The sequence below is a fragment of the Podarcis filfolensis genome (assembly GCF_964270895.1).
Source record: "Podarcis filfolensis genome assembly, chromosome: 13".
Classification (NCBI taxonomy): domain Eukaryota; kingdom Metazoa; phylum Chordata; class Lepidosauria; order Squamata; family Lacertidae; genus Podarcis; species Podarcis filfolensis.
In genome coordinates this window covers 27,184,881-27,211,188 of record NC_139615.1, presented here as the reverse complement: position 1 = coordinate 27,211,188, position 26,308 = coordinate 27,184,881, and the positions used below count along the sequence as shown (strand labels likewise).

At 46.5% G+C, this 26,308-nt stretch overlaps 1 long non-coding RNA gene across 1 annotated transcript in view; it reads right to left on the bottom strand.

Annotated features, from left to right (window-relative positions):
• Nucleotides 1–3,875: 3,875 nt before the first annotated feature.
• Nucleotides 3,876–26,308, bottom strand: part of LOC310748190 — a 65,491-nt gene continuing 43,058 nt past the window's right edge. The window contains exon 4 of the long non-coding RNA XR_014541179.1: nt 3,876–4,512. This is a non-coding gene — a long non-coding RNA (uncharacterized lncRNA). The remainder of the gene's footprint in view (nt 4,513–26,308) is intronic.

The window sequence follows — 26,308 nt, the reverse complement described above, 5'->3', positions numbered from 1 at the left end:
ACCTTTGTCCTGATACAGGCATGGCCAAATTTGGCCCTCCAGCTGTTTTGGGACTACAACTCCCATGATCCCTAGCTAACAGGACCAGTGGTCAGGGATGATGGGAATTGTAGTCCCAAAACAGCTGGAGGGCCAAGTTTGACCATGCCTGCCCTAATAGCTTCTAGAGGTAAGCTGTGCATGGATGGTGATGTTTAACTCTGCTGAAATAGATATGTGGATTCTCACACAGGTGAGAAAGAGGATGGATAACTACTGAATAAGATATCATCTCCTATTCATCCAAATCCATTGAACAGAAACCTGCTTTCTGTTTTGCTGCACTCATGTCCTGCTTGCAGGCTTCCTGCAGGCCACTGTGAGAACAGGGTGCAGGGCTAGATGGGCCATTGGCTTGATCCAGTAGGCGCATATTATGCTCTTCTTCCTGACAAGAGGTCTCCAAGAAGGCGGCTGACAATAAGTGAAACTTCATGCACAGCCAATATGAGATTCTATTTTAACAGGCAGTGGTGACTAACGATGGGGAAGGTTCCCTCCGCAGGCCTTAGCTGCTGTTCCCTCCGTGCTAGGGAAGATGTTTCCAGCCCTACAGCACCATGAAAACAGAGAAGGGAAGCGTTTGAGTATGTCAGGGCCCAGATTTGCTCTGCTTTAGAAGCCCAGACTATTTGGGAGGGACTATTTTTGAAATTATTAACTGAATTGTGCTACAAATTGGCTGTAGGCTGCCCTGACATCCAAACAGGATGGCAGGCAGTATAGAAATGTTTTCAATAAAGTGCAGTTCCATAGGGGTAATATAAACCATTGCCCCCTTTATTTTATTTTAAAAACTGATTTGCCACCCCGTGCCACTGGCCTGCTTTTGACCTTCACTTTCTCCCATGATGCTGACATCCTTTGCCCTGGTTTGGTCCAGGCCTGGGGTTGCTGATTGTATTTCTCTCTCTCTCCCTTTCTCTAGCATTGCATTCCTGCAGCCTTCCTCATCCAGCCCCTCACTCATCTTCCTTCTCTCTCTCTCTCTCTCTCTCTCTCTCTCTCTCTCTCTCTCTCCCCAAGTGACTATAAGCAGGCTGGTCGTCATGCTGGTACTCACAGCTGCAACCCATCTGCTTTGATTGAATGCTGACATTGATGAGACAGGTTCGCTGTTTGAAGCATCCTCCTTTTGCTTGCACTGGCTGCGGCAAGACGAGGGGTGGGGGTGGGCTCTCACTGTTAATGGAAGCGGCTGGAACTTTGAGGTGCAGAGGGCGAAAGGTGTGTGGGAAGAGGAGGAGTAGGTTTGCAAAAGAAGCAGAATTGCACTTCCAGTCTTATTGGAATAGTATTTCCTCAAATCATTGACACAGGCTTGTGCAACCCACTCCCCAATCCACAGGGAAGAACAATAGCATGAAAGCATGGATGCCCAATGATACTAGGTAGGCTCACGCCAATTCTTACCTGTTGGCCGAGATCACTGCATTGGGTTGGGGTGTCACCTGTTCCATGCCTGTGCTGCTTTGCTGGAACACCTGGCGCCCTGGCCCCAGCTGCAGGCTGAACATGGCCCACCCCTGACACCTGGGATCACTCTAAACATGGAAAGGTCCCTTGAAACACACCTGGCCCACTGGACAGACAGAACAACAAATGCAATATGGCAGCCAGGAATAAGGCACCAGCAGCAAAACACCGAGATCAGCAGGAGCTCTGGGGCAAGCATAGGCAAACTCGGCCCTCCAGATGTTTTGGGACTACAACTCCCATCATCCCTGGCTAACAGGACCAGTGTAAGGGATGATGGGAGTTGTAGTCCCAAAACATCTGGAGGGCCGAGTTTGCCTATGCCTGCTCTGGGGGCTTATTGATCAGAAATGCAAGGCACTTTTGCAGTGGTTTCAAGAGAGGGAGCAAATGTGTGCTAGTTCAGGGATGGGGAACCGCAGGTCCGGCAGGAAGGCAAATGCAGCCCTCTAGGCCTTTCTAGCAGACCCAGCCTACCGATGAAGAAGCAGCTGGTCACCAAACCTTACAATAAAATGTAGACATCCATGCTCATATAAAACAAGACACAAGTTTATGGAATATCTCTGGCAGAGAGGAAAACGTTTATTTGGTAAGGGTTTTACTTGTATCTTCACTGTGCTCAACAGAAATTTAGGTACAGTTTCTGTAATGATCCTCTTTGTACCAGCGAGGAGAAGAGAAACATAATACCCTGAGGATCTTCTAGGATACAAAGTGGTGGCCAGTCTAATCAACATCCCACTATCTTCTTTTTCACATGGGTGTGATATAGCCATGTGGGTGAATGATTGGCAGTACACCAAAGCAGTTCATTATTTATTTTAAACCCACTTTAAAGATATGTGCTGAAACACCCCCCTCCTATCTAACCACTACTGCATGAATATTAAAAGGCCTATTTTGGAAGAAAAGAAAAAAAACTAGGCAAAAAATTACTTTAGCACGAATGAAGATCAACTAAAAATGTAAGAACCGAAATGGCGCTCCCTGTCAAAGTTTAGAGGTGTAGGGCTAGTTTTACACTCCAAAACCAGGGCTCTTCAAAAAGGCAGAAGAGCTGTGCTAAGGTGACTCACACCTATGTCATTTGTGCTACTCTTCTGTACTTTCCAAAAGGGTCGGATTTTCAGAGGTCTCAAAAGAGGCAGAAACACTGCAGGGGAGCCACAGGGGAAAGATCTGATGATGTGAAGTTGATGTTCCATTAAAAAATGAAAGCGGCTGTGTACACCCATTTACTTTCCATCCAGAGCCCTCCTGCCGCTGGTTTGGGTAGTGCATACACTACGTTAAGCAACAATCCACATCTATCATGTGGCTTCATACGCAGCACTGTGTTTTGATGCATTCCCCACCCCAATGTACTTCAATCCGAATTGAGGAAAAGAACAACCTAGCTGCATTTTAAGGCGGTCATGTGTGCACAGCCAGAGTGAACTAAGAGTGGTCATTCCACAGTGAACACCTATTAGGGAAGTATCCCCAGAAGCACATTGCAAGGTGGGGCTATGCACAAAAAGAGGGGGGAAAGGGGAGAGGTGCTTCCAGATGAGAGTATCAGAAATGGCTCCTCAGCAGCAAGCTTCTTCTTTCTTCCTCTCCCCCCCCCCACTCATTGGATTTTTCCTGGAAATGGTAAATCCAGATTAAGCAGGGAGGAAATACAGGGTGGCATTGCAGTGCCAACGACATCAGGTGGACATGGAGAAAACTTGCATACACAAGGAACACTGGCCCCATGATCAGTGTCCACCTAATTAAATGGGGTGGGGTGGTGTCAGGCTCGGAGAATTCTATCCCTCCCCCGGTGGCAGCTCAAAGCAGGAAAGAACAAAGAGTGTCCTTAGTAATGAGTTTATTCAAACATCATGTTGAGAGGCAAAGGAATCCAGTCTTTCTCCCATAATGGCGTTGCTCCGACTGAGCTCCTCCCCCCTCCCTTCCTAGCAGCAGCACTTCCCCTTACGGTGGCCGCCAGGGGCTAATTGTCTCTGAGTCCTTTGCTCTTCCACTTTCAATGCGTGCCAGGTTCTGGGAGAAGGGGGGTCAGAAATGCTCTCTAGTGATAACGGGTCAGCTGGCTGCTCTGTCTCTGTCTCCCCCTTCCCTTCTCCCAACACCTCCCAACTTTTCTGTTCGCCTGTCTCTGCGCTGTGACCTTTCTCAAACCACTGCTGTGATTCAATACCTCCTTTCTCTTCTCTGGGAGTGTCAGGAGAAGGGGTGTGTGATCTCCACCATTCCTCCTCCCCTTCAGTCCAGTCCCTGACAGGTGGATACAGGCCACCATGTTAATACCACTGACATTATAATGGATGCCACACCCACCCACAAAAGCCATTGCATGCATGAGCACTGATCCTGCAATAAACACCCTTCTCGAAGCACCCTTTACCCCATACATGCCAACAAGTTCCATCCATGGTCAGTGTCGGGGTGGGCATCCACCCTCTGGCAGTGATAGCCTGGTCCTCACTCACAGGGATTTGGTAGCGGGCAACATGTCTCTGTGTACACCCACATGATGTAAGAACCCTCCTCTCACACACGTTTCCCAACCATCAGAATGATGGGCATGGTCCCAAGGTATGGTTTGAAGGCAGCTGACGAGGCCACCTTGCAGATCTAGGACTGGCCATGTCTGGATGGGTGCTTGTGAATCACCTTGGATTCTGTGATGGGAGAAAGGTAGAATTATAAATGTAAGAAAATAATTAATTGCAAATAGCATTTTGCTCCTGAATTATTTGCTGTTTACCAGAAACAACTGAGCTCCTCTGCCTAGGGATGGGAATCTTCTTGATCTCAATAGGCTCCATCAGTTTCAAAACAGGAATCACATGGTATCATCCATTCAGCCAACTGGGCTTTCTACCTTTACACACTTCTTTGCTTCCATTTGCTCGATGGTGTTGTTGTTTTTTTCTTTGCTTATGAAGGAGGCTTCTCCAGCATATGGTGCCTCTTCTGCTAGCTGCCTTCCAATTTTCCAAGCTACAGATTGCAATAGAAAATAAATACATAAATGGAATAGCTCTGGTTGTATATGAGAGAGCAGGTCTGTAAATAGACAGTGGCCAATACAGTGGTACCTTGAGTTACAAACGCCTCAGGTTACAAACGCTTCAGGTTACAAACTCCGCTAACCTGGAAGAGTTACCTTGAGTTGAGAACTTTGCCCCAGGATGAGAATGGAAATTGTGTGCCGGCGGTGCAGCGGCAGCAAGAGGCCCCATTAGCAAAAGCATGCCTCTAGTTAAGAACAGTTTCAGGTTAAGAACGGACCTCTGGAACGAATTAAGTTCGTAACTAGAGGTACCACTGTAGAAGAATGAGAGGCAAAAAAAGAGATCACTTTGAAATGAGTTGGATGCATCTCCGTCAGCCTCCCATCGCCCTCTCCCTCTCTTCCCTTCCACTCTCAGTAGTTCATCCAATGAGCAAAATCCATGGGGTCCTATGCCAACACTCTTGAGCTCAGAGTGGGAAGGGGATTTGGCTGCTTGTAAGCCCAGTGGGCGCCAATTACATTTGGAAGAGCAGCACGGAAAGGTGGGAGTAGCAAGAAGAACGCTAAAGGTCTCAGTCATGAAAGATCAAGTGGGGTTTGACTCATCTGTGCTTCCTGCTCCTCGGCCCACCTATCCAGTATACACACAGATGAGAAACCCTGGCATGGCTTCCTGAAGTAAACTGGTGGCTCTGGTTCTTTGTGACGTTCCGGATTGGGTCTGGTCTGTTGCAGGTCTCATATTGTGGAGCCCTCCGTTACACACACAGGTATCCACATACCTACATGCAAATAACAAAAGCCAGTTCCCAGCATTCCATGGCACTCTTTGTCCAAGGATTAGAACCCCAGATGGAGAAATGCAAATAGGGATGAGCTGCATTCTCAGTGCTGGGGTCGTCAAGAGCAGGAAATTCCACGTCATGTGCTACCTGATATTTTAAACTGGAGATGGGCATGGAACCTTCTTGATGCAGAACTCAGTTCTACCACTGAGTGATGACCTCCCACACGGGCCATTGGTTCTCCAAACTCCATGCCTCAACCTCTTTCCGGCACCCGCTACCTCCTTTCCACTTCCAACTCTTCTGTTACTCAACCAGCCTCCTGAACTCTCTGCTCACTATTCTTACCTCCCTTCCAACCCAATTGCTCAGCCCAAACATCCTGACTACTGCATGCCCCGTCCTTTACCCTTCTCTCCTTTTCAGTGAGATAGCACACAGCCCCTCTGGTCCCTCAGTCCTGTGCGAGTTTGCCTGCAATAAACGACCAAATGTTGACGTTGCTTACAGAGCTTGCAGTGTTGAGCAGCACCCCACCACTGAACCTTGCCCTCTCCCCATGCAATTTGAATGTTTGTGAATATTCAGGGTCATCTCAACAATTCAGCTGTTGGCTACATAAATGTGCACAGAGACAAGCAACACTTGCCAGTTTTGAATGGTGAATATTTTCACCCAAATATGTGATATTCACAGATTTCGTTCTTTGGAGAGCTGGACCCTCTTAATCCTTTCATCTTTTCCTGGCTCCTCACAAGCTTTGTCCCTGCCCTATCCTTCCCCTCTGTTCCTTGTTGACAAAAGGGCACAGACTGCCATCGGTAGCTTATTTCTTGCTTGTGTGTGTGTGTGTGTGTGTGTGTGTGTGTGTGTGTGTGTGTGTGTAACTGGAAACCCAGGAGGTGACTAAACCCGTTTCCTCTTCTAAGCTCCCTGAATATCTCTGGAGCTTCCATTGCAAAGTTAACATCTGTTATTTCAGCTGTAATCCCATTAATATGGCAACAATCTCGTCAAGTACTGAGAGAGCACAGAAAAATAAGACGTGTGTGTGTGTTGGGTGCACACTATATTCGCCCTCACATACAGGCAGACGGAACCGGTTTTACAAGATCCCAATCCCCTCCCCATCTTACGCTTACTTCAACTTCCTCACTGGATTGATTTTGCACATAATCTTCTGAATGTATTCAGGGAGATCTACAGATCTGCATGAGCTGTGCCAACAAACTGCAGAGGCCATCCCATAAATCAGGCTCTTTCTACTTTCATTTGAAGTTTCTAGATCTCATGGGATGAATGAAGTGGGAGGAATTTGAAATTACACGATCAGTTTCGCTTTCTACTGAAAGCTAGGAAGGGATGGATGAAACACACTAGAACACACTCCCCCCCCAAAAAAAAACTCTGCTGAAAATTTCTCTTCAGAATATACCACAGATATTCCCATGATATTCAGATATCTGTCGAAGCTGATACTTGAACAAATGCTTGAATAACTGACATACACTAGCAGTATGTGATTCTGATAAAGGTTTCTTATTTGATATTTGACAGCAAGAGTGCTGGATTTGTACTGGAGAGACCCAGTTTTCACTCAGATATGAAACTGAATTTGGCATGGATCAGACAACCATCTCACCATGGATTAGGTGACAGAGAATGAATAATGGAGAGTCTTCAACTTACACATTCTGTTCCCCACGTCTCCCCCTTTACACCTGAAAAGAGGGAAACAAAACCTTCTGCTTTCACTTTAGAACACAGCTCAGCCAAATGGCACCAGAGGCTTCATTGCCACAAAGCAAAATAGACAGCTTCTGTAAGTGAGTCAAGCTGTATACTGCTAGAGTAGACAAAACAAAACTTATTTAGAAATGGAAACCAGTCAGTAGAGTGGAGAGGATCCCTTACTCACTCTGGAACATAATGACAGGGTTTCTCCTCTGGGCTGGTTCAGGTATGTATATATACTTTCCTCAGCAGATGTGCGTATGATCAAGGTAGGATGCGCATTTGTAAATGAGACATCATAGATGTAGTACCATAGAGGAAAGTTTTTATTATTGCAAGCTGCCTTGAGTTAGTTTTTTGAATGACACTGAGGGTTATTGTTCAGGCTGGGGGACTTAATTCTCTTTAGTTAAAATAAAAACTAATATATGTTTAAAATTAAATCTCCAAGCTCAATGGTAGCTGAAATGCTATACTCTCCAATAAAGTCAGGTACACAGTTGGCTGCCAGTTATCAACAGCAGTTGCATTGAGTGGCAAGAAATCAAATGGTGGACATGTCAACGTGTGGAGGAAAACCTTAAACATGTAACACAGTTTCCAAAAACAGACCAGAGGTAATAGTACGTCACCCGTTTGGTTGGAAGTCGCCCAGAGTGGCTGAGGAAGCCCAGCCAGATGGGCGGGGTATAAATAATAAATTATTATTATTATTATTATTATTATTATTATTATTATTATTATCCAGCAGAGCTTTACTTGTGCTGAATGAGCGTAATGGTCACAAATCCAAATACAGTCAGGATTGGCACAGTCCATAAGAAATCCAGTTGCAGCACTTACAAAAACTAATAAACTTATAACAAGACTAAACCTTAATGCTAAGCATACTATGTACAGAACACCACACCAGAAGGAAGAGAGATAGAAAGAGAAAGTAAAACCCAGGCTCCTTCTGGCCTATATTTATAGTCAGCATGATCTTAATTGAAAGAGGTAAGAGAACTAGTTCAAATCAGCTTCCCAGAAGGTATAACCCAAACAACCATGACCCTTCTGCCTGCTTCTCTCACACAGAGAAGCTTCTAGTAGCTTCTAGAATCCTCTTGTATTAATCAGAACAGGAAAGATCTCCAAACATCAGATCAATACTTTCTGCACTAAGAAATGCAAACTGACAGGACGGGCACCTGCCAACCCGCCCTCTGAGCAGGCACAAAATACACCCATTGCCCTTTTTCTAGGAAATGTCATCCCTTTGATTTCCCCAGGGCAGTAGCAAAGGCCTCAGACAATTGCTTCAACACGAAGAACATAAATGGCAATGGTCAGCAATCTGAGCCAGTTCAACCTTCTCCTTCCAAACCAAAAAAGGTCAGCTGAATTAGCTCTGACCCCGGGTCCATTCAATTCGGTATCACCCATCATGCATTAAAGCAGAGGCCAGCTGTTTGCCAGATGTCCAAAGAGGGACACTGAGCCCACCATAGCACAGCAGCAGATGTTGGTCCTCCGTGACAGTCTCATCTGTTCTAATCCCTTAAGATTGGCTTAAACCTCAAATCGGTTTTTAATTAATTATTTTAAAACTGTTATATCAACAGCATTCATTACTCCAGCTTGGGAGGTGGTGGTGGTGAAGGATAAAGTCCACATATCAGATGTAGCTGGGGGATGAGAGGAAGACAAGGAACGGTCAAGTGTACCATTTCTCCCCACCCCCCCCAACTCCAAAGGCCAAGATCTGTGCATGCGCCACAGTGTTCATGCGCATGTGGGTCACACAGATCCAAGTTTCCTTTGGTACGCATTCATCCGTACATTGGACTTTCAATTGAACTCTACCTCAGTCCCAATGTTTCTCTGTCCCACACTGTTTAATATCATCATTTACTTACTGCTTTTATATCCCACCTTTGTATCCAAGGAGTTTAGGGTGGCCTGTATGGTTCTATTTTTCTAGAAAGAGAGGTGCTGGAACTCACCACGAACACCTCCCTCGTTCTCTTCGAATGGCAACGGTGCCCACCTGAGAGGTGCTGGAACGGAGTTTTCCAGCGAGTTCTGGCCGGAAAAAAGCCCCGGTTCTCCCCGCCTCATTTAACCTCCACAGGCTGAGTGGCAGTGATTGGTCCAAGGTCACCCAGGGAGCGTCATGGCCAAGTAGGGATTCGGACCCTGGTCTCCTAGGTCTTAGTCCAACACTCTGGCCATCACAGCACATGCCATCATCCCCCTGCAGTCCGAAGTTTGACAGCCTGGACACAAGTAGCCCTGGTGCCCTTACAGATTGTGTGTGTATATACATGCACACAGACACTTATATGTCTTGCAGGTCTGCAGGTCATTGTCACAATATTTTAATTTATTTATTTATTTTCATTTCTATACCACCCTATGCCCGAAGGTCTGAGGGCGGTTCATAATAGTACATTGGTTCTGGATTTATACTGGACAGTCCACACCTTGTTCTGCTTTAGTTGCTCTGCAATCCTTTCCCCATGTGACTGCGCTATTTCCTCCTGGAGGGAAACACTTGTGCTATATAGTGCAACAAAAGCGGGAACAACAAAACCCAACATTTGTGATATAAACAGTTGCAGGATTTCGGCTGGGCATGCACCGCTTGGAAACAGAGGAGTAGTAGTCCAACCTGAAACTTTTGCAGGCTCAAACAGTGTTGAAAGCAAGGTCGCGCACAACCAACCCAGCACAAATCATCATGGATGTCTTGCCCCCCACTGGAGAATTTCTGGAGGGGTGCCTTCTCAGGGAGAAGTGGGTCAGACTGACTAAGCCAAAGCCCTAGAAAGCAGAATTCACCCAGGAAGAAAGCGAGAGGTGACTCAGTCCTTTTGCCTGCTCCTAATTAAACTCCACAGGACTATAAATCTTTCTGCCAGCCCCCATAACCCCCACCATAAAGTAATTGAGAGAAAGAGAAACATATACAACTTTCAAATAATTACATTAACCTGGCTTCCCCTTTGATTACTGAAGCAATTAAGCCTATTTAAAGTTAGAGCCGGTCATATTAGTCCAGGGGATGCAATACGATCCTGGCCCCCTCCCCACAAAAAGAGCAAATGAACTCCTGCCAAATTAATCACATTTCCTGCTCCAAACAGATGTGACAATAATCCTAATTCTGATCCTTTTTGGTGGCAGGAATCTGGAGCTACACACCCGCAGACACCACTGCATCAGACAGATGTCACGAAAGGCTGGCGGATGGGCGGGGTAGGGGGAAATCAGGTGACTTTCTCCAGTGGGTTTTAGGAGGATACTATTCCTGCAAGAAAGGCTCACACCCAATAAAGAAAAAGGAACTTCAAAATAGCCTTCCTTAATGTTCCATGTTCAAAGCCATGTAAGCTAGTTGAAGTCAGTCTCCTACAGGCCTCGTGAACATCGCCAGGGGTCTTGGAAAACCACTGATTACAGCGGTACCTCGGGTTACATACGCTTCAGGTTACATACGCTTCAGGCTACAGACTCTGCTAACCCAGAAATAGTGCTTCAGGTTAAGAACTTTGCTTCAGGTTGAGAACAGAAATTGTGCTCCGGCGGCGCAGGAGCAGCGGGAGCCCCCATTAGCTAAAGTGGTACCTCAGGTTAAGAACAGTTTCAGGTTAAGTATGGACCTCCGGAACGAATTAAGTACTTAACCTGAGGTACCACTGTAAACTTATTTTCTTCAGCTAAACCCAGTGTCTGGCTTGACAGAGGACAGTTTTCTATCCGAGGGGCCGACAGAGCAAAGTCCTCTGTTTGAAGGGCCGGTGGGGCAGAAGGCAAGGAGGACAGCAGTACTGGAGCCCACGGCCAATGACAATGTGAAGCTGCCTCTCACCTGTTAGCAGCCCCTGGCTGCCAGACTGAGGAGGCACACAGGAGGTTTACCTGGTGACACTCTCCTCCTTGATGGCGAGCCATGATGTGTTTCTATAATAGTAATTATCATAGAAACTGGCGTATGCAAAACGTATGCTAATCCGTGTCCTCTTTTGGCCTTTCTTTCGGCACATCCTTTCTTCCGCTTTGGGTGATGTGGCTAGCAGTGTTGTCAAAACCAGGGCTGCATTGTAAAAATCACAGGCGGTGCCCGAGACCAGGCCACTGATGGAGGCTGAGGGCAGCCACATGTGAAACCTTCCCTGTCTGGAAGCACCCCAAGGAACAACACCTGCTCCAACGTACCCATTCCCTGTTCCCAAACGCATACGTCCTGCAAATAATTTCCTGCCAATCAGTACGATTTCTGTGCCCTTGCTTGGTTTTCTACCAACAGTGCATGTTTTGAACTAGAATGTTAGAAGACTCTTTTTATTTTTATTTTTTAAAAAGGTCAAAATCTAGACTCTTTTGTGACTTGCAGAATCGCCCTGCCATGCCACCTTTTGACTTACCTGTCGAGCATCTGAATGAACTGTCTGGAGCCTTGGTCTGACTGCAGGCAAAGGCCAGCCCCACAGCTAGAGATTTTATTTATCTGCCTGTTGCATTTACACCCTACCGTTTGTCCTCCAAAGGACCTCAAGGTGGACTGCATGGTTCTCTCTGCCCCCATTTAATCCCCACAACAACCCTGTGGGGTAGGCTACGCTAAGAGGCATGCGGCAAGTATTGAGAGGGAAGTAGCTGGCGTTGGGTTAAGGCAGTCAATATGGCGGCCTAGGCTGTAGGTACACAGAAGGTCTTATAGCTTTATAGTCAGCAGTGGCGTGGGATTGGCTCCCTGAAATCACCTGATGCCATGGGCCAAGAGGATTGTGGGCTTTAGTGTTAATGCTCTTGACTTGGCTGCCTGCATTTCTAGGTCAGTGGCTCCAATTGCACAGGAAGCAGAGAACTGGGTGCCCAATGGACAGGACTCTTAGCTGACATCTCTTTGCGCCTGACACAACCTCAAGAGCAGGGCATCTTTCAGACTTCATGTCCGCAACCAGCTCTGTCATGGAAGTCCCTGTTTGTGAGCTGAAGTGGTGACGTTGTGCCAGACCAGAGTGCCCTTGGAATTTTATGCGTATTGAATATGAACACCCACCTGCCCCCCCCCCAAAAGGCCAGGAAGGAGCCCTGCTGGCGATAGTGTGCAGAACACAATGTATGCAGAGTTCTCTGCACACACCATTAGCCATCACACAGCTGCCTCTGTTGTGTGGTACTGGCAGCTTAGCAGACACAAAACAAAATGAAGCCTAAAAAAAGCCAAATTAGAAGGATATCCCTTCAGGTTTTTGCAAGCAAATGCTAGGAGGAAGAACTCGCTTGAAATTTGCGTCTGCAAAAATTCAGCTCCGTTCTATCCCTAAAGCCAGTCATTCAATACCGACGACAAATGGGGGGGACAAATGAGCAAGCTATCTTTTTATGATCCTTAGTTTCAAACCACATTTTCTTGTATTTCTGGGCTCCATGCACACACAGGAAAATGGGGTTGGCTAATGTATTCACCCATACAAGAGGCCTTTGACTGCTACCAGATATGATTAGGAGTTCCTGATTATTTTCTGGCCCTCCACTGCATAAATCTCTCATTCCTCAAATGCAGCCCAAAACGACCAAGGTTCAAGCCCAGAAGCTTTTCAGTGCTGGGGCTTATGCCGAGCTGAAAGTCATTGACAGGGAAGTCCTTCTTCCTAACAGAGGATTAATTAGGTCTGTGGGAAATGCACTCTGCACATGCTTTGAAACCCTCTTTTCCTTATGATTACTTCATATTGCATTTTTCAGACCCAGGGCTGGCTCCATTGGATGGCAAGGTAGGTCAAAGGGCTCATCTCTCCAACCTCATAACTCATGAGGGAGGTCAGAAAAAGCAGGAGAGAATTTGGAGAGAGTCCACTGAGAATATCTCATCCTCAGCTCCACAAAACTGTGAATCTGGCACTCGTGTGGCACAAACAATGGCATGTAAGGAAGCTTGACATGGGCATATCAAGTCAGTGCTTATTCTGGGCACTCTAATGGACATCAAACCTGTAGGAAAAAAGGAAGCAAAATCCTGACGAATCCAATTTCACAAAGCTGGCCTCCTTCCACTCAGACTGCCGGCTCCTCGAGGGCAAATTGCTGAGTAGACAGGGAGGTTGTATGAATTTTCAGAAGGCCTGGGAGGTCTCAGTCTGTTATCTTTGTGTTGCGGTTGGAGATTTCCTCTTTGGGAAGCTTCATCTTCCAAGCAACCTTGGAGAATCTCTTTTGGCTGATTCTTCTCCTTCCTTCCCCTCCCTCCACGCACCCCAAAATCACAAACTGCTTCTTGCCCACCCTGCCCCATTTTTAGAAGTATTGTTCAGTGAAGAATGCTTGGTGGTTATAAGAGGGAAGGTTCTCTGCCACCCACCCCAGTTATTCAAATAAACACAACTGGTGAGGTGCTGGGGGGGACGAGGACAAGGCAGAAGAACCCTACCAGGCAATTTCTTAGAGAAAGCAGTTACAAAAAGATTAGGAAAGAGGAGGGAGGAGAGAAAAAGACGGGGGGGGGGGGGAGGAGAGAGAGAGAGAGAGAGAGAGAGAGAGAGAGAGAGAGAGAGAGAATAAAAGGTTATTCACATCTTTCAAAGGTACCTCAGGGAGCATTTGCCGCAAATGTCTATTGGCGCTTTTTTATTAAAGTTGCCAAAAAAATTGTGTTAGCTAATGGATTCTTAATTCTGTCGGAAAATGGGCGCAGGAAAATTATGCTATTCATCTTGTATTGGTTCGAAATCACATCTGACATCTAATCGATCATGGTGCGCAACATTAACTCTTTGGATTGGGACCAACTTTCTCTCTTCTCTGCCCACCCCACCTCCTCCTCCTCCCCACTTCCTTGCTGTGTGCTCCCCTCCGTCTCTCTTTGTGTGCTATGTGTAAGCCTCTCAGTTTAACTGCTTCACTGCTGCTGTTTTGCACCCATCCAAAGGTTCTTTTTAAAAAGTTTTTTTTTAATTAAAAAAACCTGGTATGTGCCTTGTGCTGTGTGTGTGTGTGTGTGTGTGCGCGCGCGCGCTCGTTCCGCAGCATTATTTTCATTCCTCATTTGCTGACAGATTGTGATGTTGCGTTATCATCAATTCTCCCCCTCCACCCCTTTTTGATGCACATTTGAACTTCTATCTTCCTCCTCATCAATGCTCCTCCTTTGACCTTTACTTGACCTTGTGCCCTCCATTCTTCCCTACAAGGAGAGACAACAGAGAAAACAGACTGGCATCCTTCCTTGAACAGGATGCTAGGTTTGTTTCTCCCCCACCTCTTCAATTCCAGGACCATAAAATCCCCTACCCCAGCAAGAGGCACTGCTCTTCTCTCTGTTAAATAATTATTGTTATTTTCAGGGCTTTTTTTCAGCTGGAATTCGCTGGAGCTCAGTTCCGGCACCTCTCAGGTGGGCACCATTGCCATTATAAAAGAACAAGGGGTGTTCTGGGGAGTTCTGGCACCTCTTTATCTAGAAATTAGCTGCTATTATTATTATTATTACTTCTATACCTAAATAATGTACATTTTATCTTAAGCATCTTGCACTGTGTGCCGCATTCACAGTCAAGACAACTTTAAAAAACTTAGTTGTACTTCAACAAACCTCTTGTCCTCTCAGTCAGAGTCTTCTGCCCTCCTTTTCAATGGATGCACTGAAGAGGCAACTGTAGTCTATATGATATATATGTATATTACATTATATATGTAATAAATATATGTATATTACATTATTAGAAGTAAAGAAAGGGGAACAAAGAAATATTTTACTATGCTAGTTTGTTATAATCTTTGAAAGGGCAGATCCAATTGCATCTGGGGTCATTCACTACTGTATTCTAATTTACTATAGGATTTGGGGCAATTTGCAGGGGTCAATAACCAAGAAGACCCTGCTTTTTCGTATCAATGGATTGGGAAGCAAGAGCTTCCCTTTACTGAGGTAGGGGAGACAAACATCCCTTGGTTTACCCCCTCCTTTTAAAATAAAAGGACAAAAATTTATTTCTTTATATTTTCTTGGTGTCCAAATAGCAACTCCCAGTGCAGTAAAGATTATAATAAGAAACCAGATTGTGGACAACTATCTGCCCTTAATGCTACCCTCAAATTTGCCACCTGAGGCGGTCGGTCTCACTTTACCCAATGGCAGGATTGGCCCTGTGATCATCATATGTTACATCACAAAATTATTGGGTGTGGCCTCTGAGTCACATGATTCAGCTACCTTGCTGAAGTTAAGCAGAAGGACTCAGTCTGGACAGGGCTTGGCTAGGAGATCAAGTGGGTAATCTATATGTGCCGTCCTGAATGGTAGGAGTATTGAAGAAAGGCAGGAGTATTGAAGTATTTAATTAATTACAACAATATATAATAGCTGCCCATGACCCAGAACCACAATCCACATGACAATCACAACAGCAATAAATATCCTGTCTCTTGGGGTGGGTAAATAACCTCCACGCCCCCCAGCCACAAATTACTTTGGTGCGAAATGCGCTATGTTTGCAACAGAAGCAGAGCATCGTCAGAAGGCCTGTAGAAATCCAATGCTTTGCACAGTAAACGGATTGTGGAGAAATGATCACTGGGTCTTCTCTCTCCCAAAGAAATCTGATCCTGGAATGGCTGCTCTGAAATGTCTTTGTAAAAGGTGAAGCAAAACAAATTCGCTGTGTAAAAATATCCCCTCTTCTAAGGTTTTTGCATTTCCTTAACGAGCATTGATGGCTGGTGGCTACTAGTTATTGCCCAGATCTCTCCAGGTGAGGTGGGAGCTGAGAGGAGAAACAGCCTGGGCAGTTGGAATGAAGCCAACAAAGAAGATAGAAGTCCCCCCCCCTCTATATATATATACATGCATGCACGCTGCAGCTGGCTGGCAGGAAAGAGCCATTACTCTGAGGGCATGGTGTTTGCTTTTAGGGGGAAACGAATGGTACCTGAAGATTAGCCGTGTCTGCCTGCACGCTTTCCTGCTTCCTTATGTGCAGCCTGCATATTTGTAAATAAACAGATGGCATGAAAATGCCATTTAATCCCTGGTATTTTCTTCTCCCAAGGTAACTGACCATGTAAGAAAACACCTTTCCACCTCAACCCCAAAACTTTCCATTGCTCGACAAAAGCAGGGCGTGCAAAACAAGATGAAAGCAGCAGCAGCAGCAGTCAGTGGGTAGAGCAGGATAGTTTCTAAAAGGCACAGCTGCTCAGCATCCAAAGGGACCGGAGCTGCCATTACCATTGTGTGCAACCCATTCATCTGGCATCCACGCAAAGGAGGTGAGAGAATCCTCTTCCGCAATCTGGAGGGGGTGATGATGGTGCATTTTCAGCCCTCCGATCTAAACCCAGATTCAGCCGCTTCGGGACACCGTTTTCATGGTCACACCAAGGCTGCGATCCTACAAGCACATTGGACCTGGGAAGAAGTCTCATGGATCTCAGTGGGCCTTGCTTCTGAGTAGACACAGAACCACAGTATTGCAGAGTTGGCAGGGACCACGAGGGTCATCCCTGACATGCTTAGGGTGAGCACCGCAAGGGTCTTACTCTCTTCTCCTCCATCCCCCTCCTCCTTTACTTCCTTTTTTCCCCTTTGCAAGATGTCTCTTGCAATGTGTGCATGCAGTGCAATGGGGGGGGGGGCGGCGGTTTGAGGTGGCAAAATAAATAAATAAAGGGAGGCCTTATGGTGCCCGCCGATCTGAACTCCGAGGTGCCTAAAGGCAAATGTTAATGCAACAGCAACTCTGAGAAGGAGAAATCTAAATGAGTGAAGAGGGGCAGCTACAGCCATATGTCAGGAAGGCTCAGGATGCATTGGGGGGGAGTGGGAGTGGGGGGGTTAGGGGGGGTGGGCTCTGACTTCCGCCAACCAAGCTGGGCTTCGTCGCCATGGCAGAGCACTACGGGAGCCAGCCTCTGACAGAAACAGATACACGTGGCTCAGCGACAGTGGTGGCTGGTTCGTTTGAGCAAGTGGGGCACACTGCTTCACTCACCTCAGTCGGCCCTTGGCCAGCCCCCTCACCTGCTCTGCCCTCTTCCCGACATCTAGTCCAGGGGATAACACACAGACTCTCCAGGTGTCCCTATTCTCCAGGGACAGTCCCAGATTTAAAGACGCCGTCCCCGTTTCTGATACAATCCTGAAACATGCCGCTATTCCTTAAAGGTAAAGGGACCCCTGACCATTAGGTCCAGTTGTGGCCGACTCTGGGGTTGCGGCGCTCATCTCGCTTTATTGGCCGAGGGAGCCGGTGTACAGCTTCCGGGTCATGTGGCCAGCATGACTAAGCCGCTTCTGGCGAACCAGAGCAGCGCACGAAAACGCCATTTACCTTCCCACTGGAGTGGTACCTATTTATCTACTTGCACTTTGACGTACCTTCGAACTGCTAGGTGGGCAGGAGCAGGGACTGAGCAATGGGAGCTCACCCTGTCGCGGGGATTCGAACTGCTGACCTTCTGATCAGCAAGTCCTAGGCTCTGTGGTTTAACCCACAGCGCCACTTGAGTCCCCCACTATTCCTTAGGATGCCCCTATTTTCATCAGAGAAATGTTGGAGGGAATAGAGGACCCCCAAGCCAAGGAGATAAGTAACTGTACAACCTTTAGAAGACACCTGGAGGCAGCCCTAGATAGAAAGGTTAAAAAAATAAGTTTAAAGTTTTGTTATGTTTTCATTTATGCAGGAAGCCACCCAGAGTGGCTGGGGCAATCCAGTCAGATGGGCGGGGTATAAATAAAATGATAACAACAACAACAACAAAAATATTCAACAGGTGCAACTTTGACTGCTAAGGTGGAGGGAAATGACACCTATTGAATTTCTTCTAAACACACAGCTGTCAAAGGCACAAGAGCCTCTAGGAGGGTTGTGGTTCCCTGGTCACAACTCATTTTCTGAATGATCTCAGAAACCATTCATTCATTTCTCAGGTGTGAGCACCGAGGGCAGCTCACTGAATTCCGCCAGATATCTGCCGGGGGCTCACCCACGCAATCCTTCAGCACACCTGTTTGCTTTTGCAACGGGGATTTTAAAAATAACAACTCCAGTCACAGACTCTCAACGGTTGACTTAGGAACACCTGCTTTTAAAAATAAATAAATAAACCAGTCAAAGCCATAGCAGTTGAAACCAGTGGGCGCTGTGAATATCTTTTTGGGTACTTACAAGGAAAGTTCTGCCAGCTTGCCAATTCTATTGCACTGGAAGAGGAAGAGGACTGGCAATAGGAAATCACATTATAGCACTATGCGAACATCATTTGTGGAACTCAAAACCACAAGATATAGCGATGAGGACCAGTGGTTTACACTCCTTTCCCGGGGATTAGGCCAATTCATGCAGCATAAGGCAATTGGCAGCTATTCACCATGCAAAACTTCCAGGTCTAGGTTAAGACAGTCTGCTTTTGAATACCAGTCACTGTGGCTCAGATTGTGTGTGGTCTTCATGCCCTGCCTATGAGCCTCACAGAAGCATCTGCTTGGGCACTGTGGAAAGCAGGATGCTGGGCGAGACGAACCTTTGGTCTGATCCAGCAGGCCTCTCGAGTTCTCCAGACCAGGAGAAGCGGAATGAATTATGCAAGGCAAAATGTGTGCTTGAGCTGCATAATTTATAACGGTGGCAGAATCCCGCGTTTCTTGAAGCAGAGTTTGGGTTACCTCGATTCATGGTTCAGGTGGCTGACCCAGCTCACAACTGCTCTCAGGTCCTATCCGACCCCCATAGGGATGAGCGCTGGCCCACAGGTGGGCTTCGCATAGCCAGGTGAAAAAGAGGGCAGGGCTCCTGCGCTTTGAGTGCTCGTGCAGTAGAGGGCGCTTCAGCGAGAGCCACATGTTGCAGAAGACTTAACTTGCTGCAAATTCTCTCTTCTGCACAAGTCTTAAAGGGGTCCTTGCTTGCTTTTGCATCCGAATGGCAACCAGTGATTTCACAGAACCGTAGAGCAATTAGCAATATTTGCTGCATTGCCCCACCAACCTCAGTCTGCCTTCAGCCAGCTTCCACCTGCCTCCCTTTCTACTCACAGCCAACCCCTAACCCTCAGTCCCTGTGGAACTCAGCAGGGAGGAGGATAGAGATGGAACACGAATGAGTTTGCCCCGCCTGTCATTGGCTCTGGCTCCCCCTACTGTTCGCCTCCCTGCCTTCTGCCCTACCAGGGCGCCAACTACCACTGACTTGGAATGAACTTGGAATGTTCCCTTCTCCCAGAAGGCACAAATGGTATTGAAAGCACAATAACTGCCCTGATAGCATCACAAGCACAAAGCATGACTGGTGTCTGGTGTGGTCCAAAGAGTGGGAAATCCCACATTTTTTTTTTTTAAATTAAGTGTGGAAGTACCCTAATTACACTTATCTGACAGAAATGCCCATTGGATTCAATGGGACATGGTTAGAATGGCATCCTACATAATGAAGACTCTGATGGGACCTACTTCTGAGTAGACACACAGATGAATGCTTGCTTAGGCAGACACACGCTTACCTCAGAGTAAGCTCTATTGCAAACCATCACTTTTGAAAAGAAAAGTATAGGACTACAGTGTCAATGGGTTGGGGATAGTAGAAAAGGAATTGAAGACATGGAATCTATTGCTGGGAGTGAGTGGGTAGGAAACATAGCAAACCACCCAAACCACAACATGTATAACCAATCCCAACAGTCATCAAAAGGGCAGGGCTTTCGGCAGTCAGACACCTGCTCAAGAGGAATGGTCTGAGTGGCAGCAGAGCTCAGTCTCAGGTGATGTCTCTGGAGTGGGCAGTCCAGGAAGTAGTTAGCTCCAAGGTCATGGTAGAACTCTTTGCAAGTCCTTGGCTGTGTCCACACTCCTGTTTACTGTGCATTCACTGCCAGTGCTGGGTGTTTAATCCGTGTTCGCACAGAATGTATATGTATGCTGTACTTTGTCATAAAATACAGTCGTACATTGGATCCTGAACACCTTGGTACTCGTCCGTTTTGGCTCCCAAATGCCCCAAACCCAGAAGTGACTGTTCCGGTTTCCAAACGTTCTTTTGGAACCTGAACGTCTGACGGGGCTTCTTGCAGCCAATCGGAAGCTGCGCCTTGGTTTCCAAACATTTTGGAAGTCGAACGGACTTCCAGAATGCATTCCGTTCGACTTCCGACATACCACTGTACTACTGTTTGAAGTGTTGTTTCTCAAGTTAGCTTCACACTGATTGGAGTTCTTAAGCCATTTCTAATTTGTCTCCGGCCAAGGTGTGAGCACCTTCGCATGGGTGGGGTGGGAGAAAAGACACTCCTCTTCTGTCAACACCTCCCCCTGAGGGGTGAGCACAACTAGATATGAATCTGACACTAAACAAAACCATGCCAACGTGAACCTGAACCCCAGAGCAGTTTGGCTTGCTAACATATTACAGTGACGACACACGGTAACTTTGCTTCTAAACCCAGCTGCTTAGAAGTTAGTTCTGCTGGTTTCTTGGGGATCTATTTTCAAATATGCTTGGATAGCTCAGTTGGTTAGACCATGGTGCTGAGAACGCCAAGATTGCAGGTTCGATTCTCGTATGGGACGGCTGCAACAGGGGGTCAGGCTAAGCAATCCTCCGGGTCCCTTCCAACTGTACAATTCTATGATTCTATAAGCCTCACATCTGAATGAACCCTATGTTTATAAGCCACTATGGAAGGGCTTTCCTCTGAAAGCATGGTCAAGGTTACTGAATGACTAGAAGTCAAAATCAAGCAATTAAAAAAAACACACCACCACCCAAAAAATCTATTTAGGGTTCCCTAATCACATTTCCAGTGCAGTAGCATGTTAGCAGCAAAAACCACAGGACCCCATGGCACTTTGAAGACCAGAACATTGACTGTGCCGTAAGTGTTTAATCAAGATTAGAAATTATCTGCTCCCAGACCAAATAAAGATATTGCCATCTTTTGCATAAGAAAACAGTAGGGTATTTTTTAATTTCAAAACACACACACACACACACACATACACACACACAGAGAGAACTAGTTTTCATTAAAATCAGTCTGAGACAGGGTTGCCAGCTGACCGTAAAGAAATGCCTGCTTCTGTTCCTTTCAACAACAATTGGAGCGACAGTAACCAGGAGTTGTTCTTTGTGATTTGGAGACAAAATATCCTCACCAGTGTTAATATCGGCAGGTCAAACTGCTTTAAAGGCACCCTCCTTTTCCTCTTCATCCAATAATAAAACACCTAACATTTTAAAAAGTGCTGTACACATATTAAAATATCAGGCCATTCCTGCCCACAGGCTTGCAATCTAATAGAAATTAGATGTGTTTAAAAGCTGGCAACTCTAATCTGGAATAAGGGATTTTCTGGGCTGGCTATTGCATCTTTAATGGCAGTCTGATATGCACCAACACAACAAGCAGGTTTAGCTGCGTGCATAAGAAAAGGAAAAGTTTAATTTGCAAAATTGCTGCACCACATCAGGGTGCTGTTGAGAGCAGCAGAGCAGGGCCTGCAAAAAAAGGTTGGTGACTGTAGCCTGGGAAGAGAGGGCACCTGGAATCTTGCTTGAGGGTTCTGTGGGGCAAACACTTGCCTGCACTTGGGTCCATTGGCCACTAGGGGGATTCAAAGATGTTTTAAAAGGGACCCTAGGGATTTAGCATTCTTATGGAAAGAGATAAGAGAGCTGCTAAGCCGATCATTGCAAATATCATATGATCAGTGCTTTTTTTCTTAAAAAAAAATGTTTAGGGGTACTGTCATTTTCCTACTCATATTGAAATACTGCCCCTCAATGAGGCCAAACTTAAGATTCACAAAATGTTTAGGGGTATGGGTACGCCTGCGTACCCCCCAGAAAAAAGCACTGCATGTGATTTTAAGGCGTTCTTACTTTTAAAAGGAAAACATCCTGTTAAAATACAGTGGTACCTCGGGTTAACTGCCCCACCGGCCCTTCAAACGGAGGACTTTGCTCTGTCGGCCCCTCGGATAGAAAACTGTCCTCTGTCAAGCCAGACACTGGGTTTAGCTGAAGAAAATAAGTTTACAGTGGTACCTCAGGTTAAGTACTTAATTCGTTCCAGAGGTCCATACTTAACCTGAAACTGTTCTTAACCTGAGGTACCACTTTAGCTAATGGGGGCTCCCGCTGCTCCTGCGCCGCCGGAGCACAATTTCTGTTCTCAACCTGAAGCAAAGTTCTTAACCTGAAGCACTATTTCTGGGTTAGCGGAGTCTGTAACCTGAAGCGTATATAACCTGAAGCATATGTAACCCAAGGTACCACTGTACTGCTGCTTTTCACAATGAAGCTCTTTCAAAAAAAGAAAGAAAAAAGAACTTCCATCACCCTTCCCCACAGCATGGCTGAAAAACGCCAGGATTTTATGTCATAGAGGGATGCTACAGAGAAAGAGAGATCGTGAGAGAGCAGCAGTTTCATTTCTAAATTCACTTAAGTCAGATCTACAGAGACATGGTATACCCACATTTCAAAATTAATTAAAAGTTACCGTGTTAAAAAGTCAGCTTCCATGTAACAAATGTCTCCAGCCCCAGAGAATTAATGCTTCGCAGATCACTCATTGTACTAAGATCCAGCGACTGCACACTGCACAGCGATGATAAACCTTTTTACCTGTATAGAACTCAGGGCAAGCTGAAAAAAGGGGAATCCCATGTCTGAAAGATTTCTCTGTGTGTGCACGCACACATAAATCCATATGTACACCAAACGAAAACCAGAAGGGAAGGTTTTTCCCATGGGGGGGAGCTTTCAAACATGTAACACCCACACCTGAAATGGTTCAGTCTGAAATCCTTTACTATGCGATTCTCTTTCTCCATTAAGTGCACTTCCCACCAAGTTTTCGTCTGGATATGCTCCCTACCACAGGATGTGCAGAAAACGGCAACAAAGGCCACACTCATACCATGAACTTAAAGCCCTACAGTGCCACTTTAAACAGTTGTGGCGTCCCCCAAAGAATTCTGGGAGCTGTAGTTTGTTAAGGCTGCTGAGAGCTGTGAGGAGGCCCCTGTTCACCCCACACAGATACAATTTCCAGAGTCCCCTGTAAAGAGGTGTTGATTGTTCAACCACTCGGGGAATTGTACCTCGCTGAGGGAAATAGCGAGCTCCTAACAACTCTCAGTCAGCACCCTTAAGAAACTGGAAACCCTCAGGGTCTCTTACTACGTGTAGACTGAGGTGGTGTATAAGAGTATGCTCGTGAAATGCGTTGTTTTAATATTCAAAATGGAGGCTCAGGGCCGGCCCAAACATGAGGCAGGCTGAGGTAGCTGCTTCAGACGGTAGAAGCCCTGCCACCAGCATTGCCAGCAGAGAAGTGGTGGCGTCGGCTTCCGGTGAGATATCATGAGGTCTTGCAGAAATCTCAAAAGTCACTGCTTTGTGGGCCTCACTGTGCAACCCAGGTAAAGGAGGCTTTGGTGAGGGTGGGGCAGCACCTTCACATTATGCCTCAGGCGGTGAAACGGGATGCACCACCCCTGCCGAGTCTTTCCTGCCCCATCCTTGGTCCTCTAGCCCTAAACAAGAAGCCTGCAACTGCCTCCGACGTTGCCTCTCCCTTCTCCTTGTTGCTAGAAGAGCACATCTTTATAGACTGTGATAGAGGCTTTAATTACTTAGTTTGGCAGGGCGAGAAACCTTCGCGCTGGCGAGCTACGGCTCTCTGAGCTGAGCTGGGGACGGGAGACAGACAGCCTTGAGCCCCAGCTGCATGCTTTGCTGTTGACGTAATGTTGAAGATTTTTCAAATGTGTGTCAGAAAGAGAAAATGGACCTGTGGTTTGGTGCACCTTTAAAAAAAAAATGTCAAGAAGGAAAAAAAAGGAGGGAATCTGGCAGCTGCAGGTGTGCTTGTTCATTTATTTAAAATATCAATGCTGTTATTGCTATGCACACACACACACATCATCATCATCATTAAAAAAGAATGAAATTGTCAAAGCTACGCTGTAGGCAGCAGTACCCAAAAACTGGACCTGGGATGGGAATTTCCCATCTTGTTCCCTAGTGAAACAATCTGGGAAGGTACAGCTATGTTGATCAGGCAATGACAGAAATATTCTAGTATATTACAGAAGTGGTTTAAGTGTTCGTATATGGCCCACCTGGTGAATCTAGAGGCATCACACAGCCTGCCAATCACAGACACCTGGAATCCAACATCTTCAGCAGGTGTGTGTGGACCTCTCTGGACTTGTGTTGTCTGCAGGGTTTATTCTGCAGCATGCCATTAACGCAGTAGAATGCATTAGTGGCGGATTTATAAAGGCCCGTCAACCCCACATTACAGTGGTACCTTGGTTTAAGAACAGCTTATTTTATGAACAACTTGGATTAAGAATGCTGCAAACCTGGAAGTAGGTGTTTTGGTTTGTGAACTTTGCCTTGGAAGCAGAACATGTTTCGCTTCCTGTTGAGTGTGTTCCATTTGTAAATTGAGTCCCCCACTGCTAGGGAAAGCATGCCTTGGTTTAAGAATGCTTTGGTTTAAGAACGGACTTCTGGAATGGATTAAGTTCGTAAACCAAGCTACCACTGTATTTTGCTTTATCCTGCAATTATTGCTATCTGGAGGACTGCCTGGAACTTTTGTGGTATAAAAAGTTACAGGATTTCAGCAGGAGGTTAGGGGGCATTCATTTACTGTACTGCTTGCAAACTCTGTTCTGGAAGATGCTGGGAGGTTCCTTAAACACTTCTCAAGATGTCCCTCAAGAAAAGTATCAATAATGATGGGAAAGCAGCCAGTTTGGCTTCTCCAAGGACAGCCTTCAGGGGAGTTTGGGGTATTTCAAGGTCACACACATGGTATATTGAAGGTAGGAGAAAACTAGGTCCTCCTAGGATCTCTCCAGTGCACAAGGATTTTGTGGCAGGTGGTCAGGTGTGCCTCAATAGACATGGTGATGTGGAAAGTGTTCCCAGAAGGTGGAAAGACTGAGAAACATTGATGTGCTCTACCTATCTGCTGCCCCATTTAAGGAGTGGGGAAGGTGTGGACCTCCTGATGCTGATGGTCTTCAGACTCAGCCAGCATGGCCAACAGTGAGGGATGATGGGAGTTGCAGCCAGCAGCATCTGGAAGCTCACAGGCTCCCCATCCCTGCTCCATTCCATCCTTCCAAGAAGGGATGTCCTTCTTGGCCTTAGTTGACTTGTCCCAGACTCACCCTGAGACAAGAGAGAGGCCAAACCATGAGACCAGCCCTTGACCATTCTCACGAGTCTTTAGCTTCCATGTTGGCCTCCTCTTTAGCCAAACCAAACCAAACCAAACAATGTTCCTCTCTTGCGAGGGAGCCATGTCCACAAAGGTGCCAAGGAAGATTTTGTGGAAGCTGCTGTTCCACGCTTTCCCTCCTACCCCCTACCCCCCCATTGGTAGCTGCTGAGGCCCCACTGTGTGAGAGCTACTGAAGGAATCAATCATCCTAATGAAACTGCGGCCTGCCATGCGTGCCGGCTCACCGTGGGAGCACCGAGGACTGGAACCGGTGCCAGCATTTCCAGACGGTTCAGAGATGCTGGGCCCAAAGCACGCCTGAGAAGGAGGTGGCTGATGGAATATGAATAACTTTATTTGTGCCATGGCAACTGTACCTTGGCGACACTGAAATTCAGCTGGCACGGTTGTACATGGGAGTCTTTAAAGATATCGATACACGGCTTTGGAAACCAGGAGCGGAATGGGCCAGTTAGGGCCACTCAGAGAGTGTTGTACTGATAAGGCTGTTATTAAGACTGACAGTCACAGTGGAGAGGAATGGCAGCAAAAGCTGGTCCATTAGGGCAAATGGGGCACTGACCTGGGCCTGCCTCCTGTCTTACAACCAATCAGGTGTGGCGCTGCCTTCCATTGGCTCCATCTCCACCTACTGCTGGTTTCCTCTCCTTCTACCCTACGAGATCCCATGGAGCAGCAACCACCACTGAGGAATGATGCCCACCAAAAGGCAAACCAGCAGAGAGTCACTAGTTGCCCTGTGGCGTCCTGCCGGGTTCCAACTAGCCCTCCATGTTATTTAATATCTATCTGAAGCCACTGATACATGTCATCAAGAGACTGGGAGTTAAGTGTTGTCAATAGGCAGATGACACCCAGCCACCTCCCTCTCTCTGTTCTATTTGAATTAGTAGAAGCAGTCGCATGCCCTCTGTATCAGTATCGAACTTTATTTCAGCCGCAGACCAGCATAAGATAAAATATACGGTAAAACTGAACATATGACTTAAAACAGGTAAGGGATAAAAACTAG